The 17,812-nt window shown below is 36.0% G+C and overlaps 1 pseudogene; it reads left to right on the top strand.

Annotated features, from left to right (window-relative positions):
* The window catches only part of LOC133069523 (RAB11-binding protein RELCH-like), a 67,246-nt pseudogene extending 50,845 nt beyond the window's left edge, over positions 1-16,401 (top strand).
* Positions 16,402-17,812: the final 1,411 nt, after the last annotated feature.

Raw genomic sequence — 17,812 nt, 5'->3', positions numbered from 1 at the left:
ATTTTTATATCTTTAAAATTTTTCTTACTGGGAATTAATCACACTGTACAATGATCTATTTATCTCTTGTGTGGGAATCCATGCATTTTAAGTTTTCACATATTGTTAAAACCTCTGTGTCTTGCTTCTCTTGACATGTGCATTTTTTTATTTTGACAGTGTTAAATCGCCCCCAACCAAGACATCATAGATTGAACTCCTATTAGCAGTGCATCAAAGTTCTTATTTTCCCATACTTCCACCAGGAACTGGGCATAAACTTTTTTTTGTTTTAGTGTTTTCCTATCTTTTCAGAGAAAATTATCTTATTGTGATAAATTGTATAGGTAGATATCCATGAGTGAGTCTGAGCATCCTATTATTTATTGTTCCAAGAGAGAGCTGAACATGACATGCTCTCAAAGAAGGAAGAAACTGTTCCACGCTGCTTCTAGTACTAAAATGCTAAGCAGCATTAATAATGGACTTAATGTTTCCTGCGTGAACCTCCACTTGCCCCGTTACCCCACTGTAACTGGTAGCAGTAAAACCTCAGTGTAGTCATAGCTCAGATGGCGTGAAGCCTCCTAACTTGTCCCGTGGGTTTCCTTAGCATATGGAAACTGCCACAGTTGACCTCAGCCTTGATTGCTGCAAAGCAAATACCCAGCTGAGGTTTACTTACCTCTGTCCTATTGCCTGTGTAGATATCAACCCAAAAGCCCTTTTAATACACTTTTAAAGAAATGTTGGGAAGCAGTATTTAACCTAAAAGATAAATAAACAAGGCTGTACCAAAAGGTATGTTCACCACCCTAAATGTGACCAAACTTTTCTATGATTACATATATTTTGTTTTTAAAAATCAAAACAAAAACTAGATATTTAAAAATGTCTTTCAGACCTTGCTCTGCATACCAGATCACACTGACTAGAGATTTATAGAAATGGTCATTTCCTTTTATTGTAACTGTTAAATGTAAAGGTGACCTAAACAAGTTGAGGTTTTAAAGAATTTTATAAATTGATCAAGTTACAATAATGGTACAAAAAAGGGAAGGAAGAGCAAGAATATGAGAACAATGACACTTTTTTCCAACCTCAGACATTAATTAGGCTGAATCCATGGGGTAAAAGTTGTATGAAACTTAAGACGCAATAGTAGTTGACATTATATTTAATAGTAGCATCTGAAAATAGCCATGCAGTTTTGTAAGCACTTTTAAAGTTTACTCTCATATTTTATCATTCTGTTTTTTTCCTCCCTCAGTTCTTCAAAAAAATTAGCAACACCAGGATTTTAGTTTCCATACTCCTACCCCAGGCAAATGTTTTGATTACCAGAGTGATTTTTGTAATCCCTCCTGTTGTTACTACTATCAGTGCTTTTCTGAGTTCCGTAGTGATAGAAAGAATAGTCATTTTACACAGAAGAGTTTGTTTATGGCAGAGTGGTGACTGTTGATTTGCCAGAAGTGCACTGTGAAGGTTTCAGGGATTGGCACATATGCAGTAAAAATACAAAAATACGCTGGGAGATGATTAATACCAAGTTCAGGGTAATTGTTATCTTTAGAGAGGAGAATTAGGGGTAGGGGGAGGGTGGAAGAGAGTCATGCACTTCAGCTGTGTCTATAATGTCTTCTGTGTTTCAGAAATGAGGACTTGAAGCAAACATAGCAACATGTTAATATATATTTAATCTGGATTGCGAATACATGGCTATCTGTCATTTTTTTCTATTCTTTTCTGCTGCTAGTATAAATAAATAGTAAAACATGTTCTTGTTTATTTCAGAAAGAGATCCGTAGCTCCTTGGTTCTTTCAGTGTTGCAACAAATGTTAATGGAAGATAAGGCAGATTTGGTAAGAGAAGCTGTGATCAAAAGCCTTGGTATCATTCTGGGATACATTGATTACCCAGACAAATATCAGCAGGTATGCTTTTCAGAATAAATCCCATCTATTCCATTATAAAATTCCAAATGGTGTAATATCCCAAACCTCTGATTCAGATACCCCATAATCTATGGTAGGGATGGCAAGTGGGTCAACTTGAGCAAGTTAAAATTGGCTCCCTGGTTTCAGTTCTGCAATTTCAAGGAGAAAGTGGGTTGATTCATTTATAGTATCTGCCACAGCTTTGTGGCAGGAAATTGGCAAGAAGCTTGCCATTTTCTCTCTGGTTTCCCTCAATGGATACATGACATTTTTCTTTAAAGAAACTGGGGAAGGCAGGCTTATGAATGGCTTCTTTCTTGCTTAAACTGCCTTCTAAATGTATTGGAATGTATGTTTATTACATTTTGTTGTGTGTTTGAGGCTCCTGTTTTGTTTTAAATCTGCATTGTGTCTGTTTCCTTCTGGCAGGGTTTTGAACTGTTGCTGTCAGCCTTGGGTGATCCCTCAGAAAGAGTCGTTAGTGAGTGCCACACATCAAGTATTTTTACCAGCCTATGCCGCCTGGACTACAGAACTTGGAAATTTACAGTCTCACCTAATACCCACATTGCTGAACAAGATTGAAAAACTTATCAGGGTAAATGCTTCCTTTATTTATACAGTTAATAGAAATTTTAAAGGTGTGTTTTAAGGCATCTCGAAAGAATGTTGGGGAAACAAAGATAGAAAGTACCACTTTGCTGAACATTCTAATTAATTACCCATTAAAGATTCTATTGGCCTGGAGCCAAGAGAGATTTGAGGAAGTTTTGCTTGACTGAAGCTAATGAGAAAGGGCACAATCTGACTTTGTTAGCTAAAATAGCACCTTTGTGGCACCTACTCTGACACTGTTTCCAACACTGCCTCTTCCAAACCTCTTCTGAATACTTGAATACTGTAGATAAAGTATCAGCTTCAGTCTCCAGAATACAGAGATAACTTAAAATATGAGTCTTCAAAGCTTTCTTGTTTACACAGTGTCAAAATGTTTTAACTTTATTTCACTGCATTCGTTCATGACCTCACTCTTTAAAATGAAATTTTCTTTTATTTAAAATGAATTTTCCGTTCTTCCTAACAACAAAAGAAAAGTCAATACAACGAAACTAATTTTTGTACTAAAAGTCTCAGCGTCTAGGAGAAAAACTAACATTTCGTTCATGTGTATTATGTACACATTATGTACCATATTTTATAAATAATATCTATTATTTCATTCTTAGAACTCTTTGAATTATATTTTGTTTTTTTTGGTGTGGAAACTGTTTAACTTACCACAGCTGTCAAATGACAGGACCAGGATCAGATATCAGCCTCTGAAATGACACTGTTGCCCTTTCTACCCCCAGATTTTAAGAATCTTTATCAGACTCTTAACATAAAGTATTTTAACATATATATATATATACTATTCTGTATATCGTCTTACATGTATGTATGTGCATTTATCTAATTTAAAAATTGGACTTTTTTTCCTATAAATTTCAAAATGCATGTTGAAGACGATAAATAGACAGCTAGACTGGAGTACTTCTTTTTTATGAAACCTAGGGAATTTTTCTCAAGTATCTTTTTAAAAATATTTGCATCCCTTCTATCTGAGAATTATCCATACCGGGTTTCCTTGTTCCATTCCATAACACAGCTAATTCCACATTGCTGCTAAACATAGCTGCAGTATTCAGCACAGGTAATGGTCCATAAAGAAATTAGCTAATTTAGAACTTGATAGTAAAAAAAACCTAACGTATCTGGTATTTCTGACACAGTTGTTATTTATAATATAATGAGATCCCAAGTGGATTTGAGCAGCATTAAATGCTTTTATCTCTAGTGATTCTAGTTTTCACTTTAATACTTGGTTTCTGTGTACCATAGTGATTGTTTTACTCTTTTTGGTTGTTGTTTCTATTATCTCTTTCTTTTGTTTCCTTTTGAAATTTCTTCTGCGTTTTACATTGAATTATTTTAAAGTGCATTAAATACTGGCAAATATAGTTGTCATCAAATCTATGAAAGGAGTTTGGAAGTAGGAAAATAATAAGTGCTACTGCTGGTTTAACAGTTGAGCATTTAAAATGATTCCTTTGATCACTTTAATATCTTTAACCTGACTTCTCAAATTTCCAAAGTTAAGACCCTCTTAAAAGAAAAAACCTGTGAAAGAAGTTCCATACAAATGAAATGACTGATGTTGACCCTGAAGTTTTCCATACAAAAGATTCTATTACGTCCACAGTGCCTCTCGAAAGTTAAAACGTTAGCCGACCAGTAGTGTCCGACTCTCTGCGACCCCATGAACTGCAGCCCACCAGGCTCCTTTGTCCATGGAATTCTCCAGGCAAGAATACTGAGTGGGTTGCCTTTTCCTCCTCCAGGGGATCTTCCTGATTCAGGGATCGACCCAGGATCTCCTTCACTGCAGGCAGATTCTTTACCTTCTCAGCCACCAGGGAAGCCCCCACAGTGCTTTAGCTCTTCATATTTTCACATACTCAGAGCAATTCAGAAAAGATTCTTGGTCATCTCCATTAGGTTTACTGTGAGGCTAACACACATGTCCTTCAATGTTTTATTGTTTGCCACCGAAAGGAAAAGCATCATAAATGCATACTCTCAGGAGACTAAATTAGCTTCCACCTGCTCATGTTTCAGGAAGGCGAGCATGGGCTGGATGAACATAAGCTCCACATGTATCTGTCTGCCTTGCAGTCCTTGATCCCATCTCTCTTTGCATTAGTGCTACAGAACGCACCCTTCTCCAGCAAAGCCAAGCTTCATGGTGACGTGCCATAGATAGACGGTATTGAGCTTAAATTATGGAAGGGAGATGTAGAACATTGACAGCTTAGCTTCCCACAGAATTGTTTTTGATTAAAATTGTAAAAGTCACTTTGTTTTAGTTGCTAAATCATGTCCAACTCTTTGCAACCCCAAGGACTGTAGCCCACCAGGCTCTTCCGTCCATGGGACTTGCTGGGCAAGATTACTGGAGTGAGTTGCCGTTTCCTTCTTCACAAGTCACTGTATGACAGCATAATTACTAAAATGTGTTATATGTGTGGAACTGCATGGTCAGAGATTGTATGATACCTAAGGGGAGCCACCTGGCTTCATCATTTATGGATAAGCCTCATGGTGTTATTTTACAATATTTATTCTTCCTCTCCATTCTTAATCTAGAGCCTTTTTGTGGCCTTTTTTTTTTTTTCAGTGTGGTAAATCAGAAGTGTTTTCTTTTATTTTCAGAGCTGAATTAATAGTTACCAGGGCCAGTTCATGAAACTTTTCGTTTTCATTTTCTTTGTATTTTTTTTCTTCCTCAGCTGTTTTGTGTTATTTTCAGTAGGGGAAAGAAAGTGTAATTGCTATTTCCTGCTGTGTCCTTGATATGGATATAAGCATATGCAGCACAGTTTTTTTTTTTTTTCCCCAGAAAAAAGAATATAATTTATTTTCAGGAATAAATGAAATTGATAGCAAAAGCCATTATTTTCTTAGCTCAGAGTCCAGCTAACCAGTAAGTGACCTTTGATCCATGGCACGTGGTAGCCCCAAAGCACCCAATTGCCAGGATAAATGGCTATAGACAAGCTATTAGTATGTATGAGATTTTCAGATTTGTGAAATTATTCATATCTCTTCTGGGCTTCTAATAAACAGGAGTATAAACGCAAGTGTTTTTAGTGTTACAATTTCCATATAAAGTAAACTGGGCCACCTGTAATCTCTGGGATGTGAAGCAGTATATCCAACAATGCGTGAAGCATCGCATAAAATGGTATATACTGTAAGAATGCCAGTTTTACTTGGAACATTGAGATTGGATAGGGTAGGCTCCTAAACCTCAGACTTACCATCCCGACTACTTATCTTTTACAACTGAGTTATCCATGGTGTATTAGTTGCTCAGTCATATCCGACTCTTTGTGACCCCATGGACTGTAGCCCACCAGATTCCTCTGCCCATGGAATTCTTCAGGCAAGAACACTGGAGTGCATAGCCATTCCCTTCTCCAGGGAATCTTCTCAACCCAGGAATCAAACTCCAGTCTCCTGCATTGCAGGCAGATTCTTTACCATCTGAGCCCCCAGGGAACCCCTGAATTATCCAAGTAATTGCTTATTTCTTGTTTTACTTCTTTTGGACCTCGCTTTAAATCTTTGGACCTCACTTTTCCTATAATAAATCTTAACATTATCTATTTGACTCTTAACTCTTCCACTGTTTTTCAGTAATTTGTCATATTTCTGAAGGAATAATATGCATTCCATCATAGTATCACAGATTGTGACCAATATGATATAATCCTATTTGAAATGATCAGATGTGCTTCAACATGATATAGAAATATGAGGTACAACTATCCCTCACTGTCCAAATCTGTTTGATTCCTAGGTTGAGATAATGATGATTCATGCAGAAATCTCAGAGAGTGTGGGATACCATTTTACCTAAATTCATTTATTTGTGTATTATGATAGCAAGTAGAGACTTTAACTAACAAGGGACAACCTTTATCTGTCCTTAAGATATTGTTAAGTACCTTAGGAAGCATAGGAAGATAATACCACCTTAATTTTGTCTTTCAGCATTTTAAAATTTATGTCATGTTTTCTTAAGTTTAATGATTATCATTAAGCCATTCATATGCTTTGAGAAAATGATGCATCCTTCATTGTGTCTTTTTAGGGTGTTAACCTCTATGCAGGAGCTGTTGGGCCACTAGGAATTTCTCTTCAACAGTTGAGCTGTTGGTAGCATTCTTCCCTTAAGAGCCAGCTAAGACCTGGAATCTAATCTAATCTAATCAGTAGGATCATAAATTTATTGATATGTTCAAATTTGAAAATATACTAATGTATATTCATTATTTATTTACACAATCTTTAAAGTCATTTTTTCACTTTTCCCCCAAAACTTTTAAAGTTTGTATTTGAGACCCTCGTTATAATATTTATAATAATTTTTTATTATTATTTTATATGGCTTTATCTTACTGGTCACTGCTTTTAACACTTTATATTAACTTAATGGTTATCAAACTATGGAAAACTTGCTAAATAAAGCATTTAATATTGGAGATTAAATACTTAAGAATCCTGTTCAGCTCAAGCTTTAGTGTATTTTAGGTTATTCTCTGGTATTAAACAATTTTTCCCTGCTCTCAACCTATTAGTTTCTTACTCCGTGAAGGAAATATCTTATTGTAGTTACTATTTATTGACATAAGCAGTCTGGTGGATTAAATTCAAATCCATATTTTAACTGAGATCTTATTTTGAAGCAAATTTTAAAATAAATAAAGTTTTGCTTTTTACTGGCAAACTCTTTCATTTCAGTATTCGTTTACTAGATATTTAGTCTCATAAAATCTTAATTTTTTGAGATTTGTTAAATTTGTTCACATGCAAGAGAAATTTACAGCCGACCCTTAGACAACAGGAGTTTGAGGTGTACACATCCACTTATATATGGATAGTTTTCCGTGGTTAATATTGTAGTACTGCCTGGTCCATGGTTGGTTGAATTTGTGGGTGTGGAGGAATCTCTGACACAAAGGTCTGACTATATATACTGATTGTGCAGGGATCAACTACATTTCATTTTTTTCTGAAAGTGATTTAATGTATTTTAGTTTTGTATTTGAAGTCTAGAATATGCTAAATAGATATTAGGAGGCAGAACCTTACTTTTCTTCTGATCAGAGAGTTAACTTTCCAAACCGCCGTTTTCTGCATGACTTCTTTCGCGTCTCTGTGTTTACAGTGGGTTCCCTCGGCCTGTGTCACCTCTTCGAGATGAATCTCCTGCCGTTGGAAGTCGTGAGCAGCTGGCTTCGCCACTACAGCTTTGTGGCTGCCAGCTGGAACACGAGGGTACACCCGCCTGGGAGGGCTGTCAGTCCGCTGTAAGTTACCACCTCCATGTTCACTGGGTACATCTCAGCTACTCAAATGGAAGATCGCTCACGATATTTAGCCTGGGAACTGAGGGACAAAATATAGCGAAATATTTTTTTAAAAATAACAAAACATAACTTGGCGTCATCTGTGGTAACTGTCTTCAGGAGAGAAGATTTATACCTGTAGACATGTAGTTGCTTATCTGTGCTTATCTGTGTCTGTATTACTGCAGAAAGACCTGTCTGCTCCCTTAGTATCTAAAAGTGGCAGTGGACTGTAAACGACATCCAGACTTCTCATTTTTGAGGCTAAAATATATGGTGCCATGTGAGCCAAGCTTTTGTATGAAGTATCACCTCCATTGACTTAAGGCTTATTAACACCACACTTAGAACTCTGCCATTAAGGTTCCATATATTTCATGACAATCTGTTAAAATGTAAGAAGTTTACAGAATATGAAGTTAAGACTTTTTCAAAGGGTCCCAAACAACTCCTTTGCATTCTAATTTTACTGGCTGTGAAAAGCAGAAGAGATTGTTAGATTTGGATTGTTTCAGAAATTGGCAAGGAAACAGTAATTTATTTGTACCCCCTTCCGATTTTCCTTTCTTTCTTATTCAGGTTACCACAGCTTATAGAAATAGTTGGCAAAATTAATGTCACTTCAACTGCCTGTGTCCATGAATTCTCCAGATTTTTCTGGCACCTTTGCTGGACATTTGGCCAAATTTTTACCAACACTAAGGTAAAAACTTGTATTTCATATTTTCTTATATGCAAGACATATAAACATGTAATGTGTTAATTAATGCTATGGCAGAGTAAGTAAAAGCAGGAACCCTTCCTTTATTCTAATTATCTTTTAATATCTTAGAAAACTATGATCATAAAAGAAAATTCTGGTCTATAATATTCATATCTTTATTGATTTTCAGAAAATGATTTAGCCAAAATTTAGTCTGTATCCACATTTAAATATAAGGTCTGCTCACTGTGGATGTCTCAGAGCTTTCCAGCAGAGAAAGTATCAGCTAGGGGACTCCACTGCAATTCCTTGAATGTGCTTCTAGTACTGAATCTACCAGAGATTCAGGAAGCCCCCATTTCCTCTATATGCTTTGGTCAGAACTTCAGGTGACTGTGGGCTTCCCTGATAGCTCAGTCGGTAAAGAATCCACCTGCGATGCAGGAGACCCCAGTTCGATTCCTGTGTTGGGAAGCTCTGCTGGAGAAGGGATAGGCTACCCACTCCAGTATTCTTGGACTTCCCTTGTGGCTCAGCTGGTAGAGAATCCACCTGCAGTGCAGCAGATCTGGGTTCGATCCCTGGATTGGGAAGATCCCCTGGAGAAGGGAAAGGCTACCCACTCCAGTATTCTGGCCTGGAGAACTCCATGGACTGTGTAGTCTATGGGGTCGAAAAGAGTCAGACCCAACTGAGCGACTTTCACTTTCAGTGATTATAGAAACAAAGCTGCTTGTGTAGAATACTTGCTACAAGATAGGAGCTCTTGGAATAGAATGGACACTTGAGATAAATGCTGCATATTTCAATCACTGTCACGTTTGCCTAACCAGGTTATTTTGTTGTTTAAATATTAAAATTGGAAAGTCCTTAGGTCCTACTTTCTTCTTTAATCCTGTTAATCCATTTGTCTTCATAACAGATTGTTGAGCCATTTCCTTAGAGCATTAACAAAACCTTATAAAGATGTAGTTGCTATATGTTAATACATTTAAAAGGTAAAAATTTTGTGGCACCTCTTTACTAAGCCTGTAGTTTTTGAAACATTTAGAGCATGACAGTTTGATATAGTGGACTGAAAAAATTCAGCAAATGGGTTATGACTCTGTGTATCCTTGAATCAATCATTTAATGTATCTGTACTTAATCTTTTCATGTGTGAAATGAAATTTAACCCTGTACATCTGATGCTGTAGGTTAATCTTTTCACAGTGGTCTACATCTTAGTTTAAATGGAATTTGCAATTTAATATGCCTGGCCTATTGATAGGAGGGCAAGAACCAGAGCTTAATGTTACTGTAGGGGAAACCAAATCATTCATTAACATCTAATTATTAAGTATAGTTGGACTTTACTGGGAATCACTATTGGCAAAAACTGTTTGACATCTCCAGAAGAAGTAACTGTTATTTATTTTACTTTTTCTTACAAAAGCAATTAGGATTTCACTTTAACACTTAAGTGGTTGACTTCAGAGGCCTGAAATCTGTGATGTTAAAAATGAAAATTGAAACAAGCATTCCCTCTAACTTGAAACTTTAATGTTAAATTCTGTCTTTCATGTTTAAAATTAAATTTTAAAAAAGTTAAAGACTAAGCCACTGGATATAACATAATGAGTATCTTACTCACTGAATATCCTAAATGAATGGAATTTCATTTTCATTCCTTTTATACACAACATTTTCTTTCAACAGTTTTAATCATAAAATATCTGCCTAAGTATCCTTTCTATCCTCAGGTTCGGTTTTGGGAGGTAGTAATTTCAAGCACTTAAAGTCACCTTGGAAATGATTTTAATTTAGTGAAAGAATCTTAAGGTCCTTCAGAAAACTTGCTGACCTAAATTGATTTTTAAAAAATTTTATCTCTTTAGATGTTGTTTTCAGAAACTTGACAGTTCTTTTTTCCTATGGCTTTTAAGAACTGTTGTGTTTTTGACTACTTGAATCTTTAAAAATCAGTAGTAGTAGCAATGGTAGGAAACATTTTATTTAAACATTGACTGGTCTGTTGAACCTGAGACTTTCTGGATCTTTTCTTTGGGTTGCTTAGGTGAAACCTCAGTTCCAGGAGATTTTAAGGCTGTCTGAAGAAAATATTGGTGAGTTTGTGCATCATTATTTTTACAAACAATTAAGTCTCTTTACTCCAGAAAAATACTTTGTTCATTATATGCAAATTGTATAAATAAACTAACAAGTACAGTTGAAAAGGAAAATTTATACTATGGAGTTCTTGGGTTTACAGCGCTGCTACATCTAATATCCTTTCCACGGAGTAGTAGTAAGATTAATCTCTGTCAGTTTTATTGTAAATATCTACCTTCACTGTAATCAAATTGACCTAAGCCTGACCTTCTCAGACTGTGTACTTTACTTGTACCCTTGGAGGTTTGAAGTGGTGCAATTGAAATACTAAAAAGGAAAAAATACAGAGTGTGTAATTCATAATTAGTTACTTAGAACTTTTAAAAATTAAAGCAAGTATAACTGAATAGAATATAAGGTATACATATATTTTTTGTAATGAAAGATGAGTTTTTTAAGAAACTACAGGCTTTAATGGGCAGCTTCAGCCCCTCTGTTCATAGTTTTCAGTTACTGTCTTAAGAAGTCTGGTTATAGCACCAAGAACTCCTTTATGTGTGGATCTTATGTCCCTGTGTATTTTTAGGAATGAATTTCTAGGAATGAATTGTGAAAAATATTAAGGACAAAAATGTATAGTCCCCGTGATTTGTATATTAACTTGGCTGTTTTGGATGTATAGGTAATTCTTATCTCAGTCTTACCTTGGTGATTTGATTTGAGTCATCTGGAAAACTCCATTTTTGTCTGTCCTCAGAGGTAATTAGAGAGTGAATAAATGATTCCTTTTAAGTTTGAAAATGTCAGTGAGTTGTGTTTTTTTTTTTTTTTTTGACAAATGCTTCCTAAAGTTTATATTTGATAGCTTTCTAATGGTTTAATTACTTGGAATTAAAAATTGGTATTATCTGTTTAGTTAATTATTCATTCTGATGATGATAGCTTTCAGAATTATTAGTTATGAGGTGATTATATACAGTCTATATGTATGAATTCAACCTAAGCTTATGTTCGTAGCCTCAGATTTACCTCTCAGCTACCATAGTCACACTCAGCCAACATCAGTACTCCCCAAAAGATAAAATGACTCTTGCCAAGAGAATAATAAATCCTCAAATAGTAATTGATATGAAAATAGATTCTTTTTTGGTGAAAATACCTTTAAGATGGTTAGATACATGCTTTTAACTGAATTCTGTATGTACTACTTTCTGAAAAGAATTTAAAGCCATGTAAGAATAGAAAAAAGTAATTTTTAAAAGTCTAAGTACATAAAAGCAAATGTAACGTGCTTCAAATAATGCCTAACATCAGTAAGTGAGAGCTGTTGGTGCTATAAATCACAACTGCCATATCATCTCTGGACCTGTTTTTAAAAAATCGTCTACACATGCTGCATAAGAAAATTTGATGTCTTAAAGTCGTCACAGGACACTCAGCTGTGGCTGGATGCTTTCCCCTCTCCCCGAGCTGTATTTAGCCTCCCTACTCCATGAAAATAGTCAGGGTTCTGTCTGGCTTCTGAAAAAGCCCTGTACAGGATTCAGGAAGAGCTCTGGAACTAGGCTAATACTAGAAACTAGGTCTCGATGTCTAGAAGCAGGTTAAATATATATCTAGGTGTCTCCTTTCAGCTGAACACCTTGATGTTTTACTGAATACTGCAAATTAGAAGCCTGAAAATTCATACAACATGCTTATATGGCCACTTGGGAAAGTGTTAAAGAAAGCTCTGATTTATGACTATGCAAATAACAGTATAGCATCTAATTTTGGTCATTAAAGTTTTTCCCATCTATCAAAATTGTGTATGCTAATGGCTCTGAAAAGTATTCAGTTGCATTTTCACAACCACCAGTGGATATATATGTTTTGATCAAAGTATTTTTAAAGTAATGATAACATTTGTTTGTAAGCCTTGTAACCAATTATAATTTAAAATATAATTTGTACTATGACTTGACTTTTTGCTTTACATTTAAAGCATACTCAGATATTTAAAATTATTTTTGTGATTTTTAGATTCCTCAGCAGGAAATGGGGTCCTCACTAAAGCTAATGTCCCCATTTATGCTACAGGAGTCCTTATGTGTTATATTCAGGTAAGGGAAAAATTCTTTGGCTGGAAAATGTAAAAGCCCTTTCTATTTAGAAAGATAGCTCATGTTATGTCTTTTAATGTGTTTAAAAGTGAAAATAATACCCATAAATGAGAAACAAATTTATTTATTCTTCTTATTCAATAAATAATTTATCGTAGAAAGCATATTTTAATAAGTCTCTTGAGGACTATCTCTGTTAAACAAATAAAATTAGAGATTTTGTGCTTCTTGATATTTTGTTGAAAAGTGTTAGATTGTACTTATGTAGCAGTTCCTTTGTGTTTCATGATAATTTTTCATTAATAAACAAAGCACATGTGTTAGCTGAAGCACACTGCAAAATGCTGTAACATACTGTTTCATCATTTTTAGCAAAGTATTTTGTAATCCCGAAACATGAAGGATTGTTATAACTCTTTTATTGCTCATGGTCTTTGCTCAGCTGGGCGTCTCTTCTGCTCTTCTTGCTGGTAGTCGCTGTGTGGCTGCGTTCACCTGGTTGGTTGGTGGGGCTCCTGGAAGCGTGGCTGGGCTTCAGTCCCCACGGTCTTAGGGCCTCTCTCTGTCTGCACGTTCTGTGGAGCGGCAGAGCCAGACTCATTCTGTGCTAGCTTAGGGCTCCCAAAATTGTAAGAAACAGAATTTGCTAGGCTGCAGCCTAGGCTTTGGAATTAGCACATCACTACTACTGCATTCTGTTGGTTAAAGCAAGTCACAGGTCCAATCCGGATTGATAAAAGAGGAAACTGAATGAGAGCCTGACCCAGGAGGTGGTTCATTGGTGGTCACGAGTATAGCAGACCACCTCACTCTACATAGCATTGCTTTAAATTAACACGTTGTGTGTTAAGGCACATCAGTCGTTTTTAAGTGTGAGGCAGTCCCACCTGTGAGTTGAATATATGGACTCAAGATAAAGCATTTTTAGAAATCATGACACAATAATTCCTATGTAGTATTTCCTGACCATTCCCCCCAATTAATCTGAATGTAATCCTAGGAAAACAATAAAATAAATCCAAATTAAGTTTTAAAAAGGAACTAGAATGGGAAAATCAAAGAGGAAAATCTTTTTTCCCCAAATTTTCCACACTAATTCCTAACTTTTTTTGCTTTTTGAATTCAAAGTGTAGCCATTCATATTTATTGCACTCTTCTTCCAAAACAGATTTGAACCATCTTATAATATTAAACTGTAGTTCTACAATATCATAAGATATCTTGTAGTAGAAGCTCCAACTCAGTTGAAGTAGTGCAGTATTCTTTTAATGTTTCTACCCTAGTTTCTCAGACTACCTCATAATACAGGTACACACAGGATCTCTGTGTTTAGAATATTTTAAGTCGTATAACCTTAACAGATTGCATCTGTTGTTGTCCTTCAATTTGTGGAGATTAAGTCCTAGCACATTACCAGGTACAACAGCACGAATACCGTTTTCCTCTTTAATTTTGGAAGCTCTTGCAACAGAATAACAAAGGTGATGTCAGTATTTTCCTCTCTCATTTTTAAGCTTGGGCAGTAAGTATGCTAAGTCTGTTGACTTTGACCATAAATAGTATTTTAAGGCATAATGAATATGAAATACATATTTTAAGGCTTGATAAAGGATGAAATAGAAGGTTTGTCTCATAGTAGTCCCTCAGAATAGATTTACTGAATAAATCAATATAGACGTATTTTTTGAGTAACTGTGTGAAATCCAAATATCTAAAGAGATAAGAGCTTTGCTACTATTTACAAAATGAGAACTGAGTGGCTATCATAGATTGCCACTGCTTAAGGAAGCATACGCCAGGGTTTTTCTTACTAAACAAAATTTTCTGTTAAGGTAAATTAACTGTCCTTGTTGCTTTGATAAACAAAGCCTATTTTGAATCAAGTACGTAAGCAGTATTACTTGTTTTGAAATTTCAAAGTTGAGAAATCGTGTTGTAGTAAATTTTCAAATCAAAGAATTTATGCTCATTTAGCAGTATATTTTATAGCTGTTACTTCACAGTTAAGTTTTTTCAGATTTACAGTTTATTTTCCAAATTTTGTGGACCCTCTGATACAGTAAGCAACTAAAAATGAGTGAGGTTTCTGTTCCACCATAGCTCTGATGGTGGCTTGTCAGTATTTCTGTCCTTCACTAAGCAGACCAGCATATTATAAAACTGCTGTGCCCATCCTTTATTCATGGTGAGCATTACTCTGGTCAGTCCTTTATTTCTGCCTCACTCTAAGTTAACCTGACCATGTAGGAAAAGTTAGATGGTAACCCAGTCTTCCTCATGGATCTAGTGATGTATGTGCCTTTTTAGTCACTCTGTCATGTCCAACTCTTTGTGACCCCATGGACTATAGCCTGCCAGGCTCCTCTGTCCATGGGATTTTTCAGGCAAGAATACTGGAGTGGGTTGCCGTTTCCTTCTCCAGGTGTCTTCCTGACCCAGGGATCAAACCTGCGTCTCCTGCATTGATTGACAGGTGGATTCTTTACCACCGAGCCGCCAGTAAGCATTGATACTGATAGATATAGAAGCCATTTATTGTTGACATAATATAGCCCTAAAGACAAAATATTTGACTCTAATTTATTATATATTTATTTCCTGATAGAATGTCAAATTCTTTCCCTTACAGATTGTGGCTAATTTAACGTACAATTATCTTTTTAACTTTTCTATTGAGCAGACTTGCTTTTTCTAACAAATTTCTTAGTAGTGTGCTGTGTAAACAAAGAAAGAAAGAAATATTTTCTGATTATTAAAATAGTGGTTTGTCAAAGAAAGCTTAAAAATAAAGGTAACTTTTAAATCAAAGGTGTGACTATTTTTTTTTAAGGACACAATGGTCTGTATTTCAGCAACTGTGCGACTTCTCACCACTAATAATTTCTCAGATATCAATTTCTACTCTTAGGAGGATAACTGTTTTAGTGGCTTATATTTAAGTATTTAGAGCCAAAATTAATGGGAAGTAAAACTGTTAAAATGAATTTTAATTAAAAAAAAAAAATACCCTTTTCATGTCTCAAACCGGAACTATCTCATCAAACTTTCTGCAGCGATGCAAGTAATCTGTATCTGAGTTGTCCAGTAAGGAAACCACACATGGATGTTAAAGAGCTTGAATTGTAATTAGTGCAGCTCAGGAACTGAATCTTTGATTTTACTTCTCTTTAGTTTGAGTGTAAGTTGCCACATGTGGTGAGTGACTGCCATATTTGACAGCTCAGGTCTAAATCTATGAATCAGAATAGTGTTTGTCCTCATACCATTGTGATCATAGATATGCTTAGTAAATATCTTTAATTAAAATGCTTCCAAATTAGGATATTTCTCCCTTATTTGATAAAATTTTCTAATTGTAGATACGAAATGATGGTTTTTAAGTTCTACCTGATTGCTTGGAAATTCATTATCATTCTTTTTCCTCTGTAGGAAGAAGACCGAAAGCTCTTGATTGGATTCTTGGAAGATGTAATGACCTTGCTTTCATTATCTCATGCTCCTCTTGATAGCCTGAAAGCTTCTTTTGTGGAACTGGTGTAAAAATAATAGCTTATAGATTTTAAAAGCTATAGAAAGTTTTAAAATTGGTTTTATAGACTACATATATTTAGTCTAAATAAAGATTAGTATACACACCAAACTTCTTGATTTTTTACTTGTTTTTTTGTTCTTTTTTTGTATATTTTAATATTTTGTAATCAAATACATTGTAATAAAAGTAGGAGGTAACGGATAGAGATGTGTCTTCTTTGAAGCAGCTGGACGCATAAAATCAAGTACAAATTTGAAGAAAATTCAGTGGCCCCAGACTGGAAAAGGAGTCCCAGTGAAAGCCAGATCACTGGGCTCCCTTTTCCATTCCAGTTGATTTGCCTGGTTTACCGCACAGTTGCACTCATCTCACTGGCAAAGTAATGCTCACAGTTCTCCAAGCAAGGCTTCAACAGTACGTGAACCATGAACTTCCAGATGTTCAAGCTGGTTTTAGAAAAGGCAGAGGAACCAGAGTTCAAATTGCCAACATCCACTGGATCATCGAAAAAGCAAGAGAGTTCCAGAAAAATATCTACTTCTGCTTTATTGACTATGCCAAAGCCTTGGACTGTGTGGATCACAACAAACTGTGGAAAATTCTGAAAGAGATGGGAATACTAGCCCACCTGACCTGCCTCCTAAGAAATCTGTATGCAGGTCAAGAAGTAACAGTTAGAACTGGACATGGAACAACAGACTGGTTCCAAAGCGGGAAAGGAGTACATCAAGGCTGTATATTGTCACCCTGCTTATTTAACTTCTATGCAGAGTACATCATGAGAAATGCTGGACTGGAGGAAGCACAAGCTGGAATCAAGATTGCAGGGAGAAATATCAATAACCTCAGATATGCAGATGACACCACCCTTATGGCAGAAACGGAAGAGGAACTAAGCAGGCTCTCGATGAAAGTGAAAGAGAGTGAAAAAGTTGGCTTAAAGCTCAACATTCAGAAAACTAAGATCATGGCATCTGGTCCCATCACTTCATGGCAAATAGATGGGGAGACAATGGAAACAGTGTCAGATTTATTTTGTGGAGCTCCAAAATCACTGCAGATGGTGATTGCAAGCATGAAATTAGAAGATGCTTACTCCTTGGAAGGAAAGTTATGGCCAACCTAGATAGCATATTAAAAAGCAGAGACATTACTTTGCCAACAAAGATCCCTGTAGTCAAGGCTATGATTTCTCCAGTGGTTGTGTATGGATGTGAGAGTTGGACTATGAAGAAAGCTGAGCACCGAAATATTGATGCTTTTGAACTGTGGTGTTGGAGAAGACTCTTGAGAGTCCCTTGGACTGCAAGGAAAGGTAGAGCCACCTCCACACATCTCTTGTGTACACTTTGCTCTGTTGGAGAGCTCTAGTGAGCCCAACTCTGTCAGGAAAATTGTTGGCTTTAGTGGGAAAACACCCAGTGTGTGAAACTGCATACCAGACCTAGGGGCTACAGGGCGCCCGTGTTGCTCAAGTGGGCCCTGAAGCACTGCAGACTAGCAAGAGCTT

Source organism: Dama dama, chromosome 14 (assembly GCF_033118175.1).
Source record: "Dama dama isolate Ldn47 chromosome 14, ASM3311817v1, whole genome shotgun sequence".
NCBI lineage: Eukaryota > Metazoa > Chordata > Mammalia > Artiodactyla > Cervidae > Dama > Dama dama.
The sequence above is the reverse complement of the archived record's forward strand: the minus strand, read 5'-3'. Positions and strand labels throughout refer to the sequence as shown.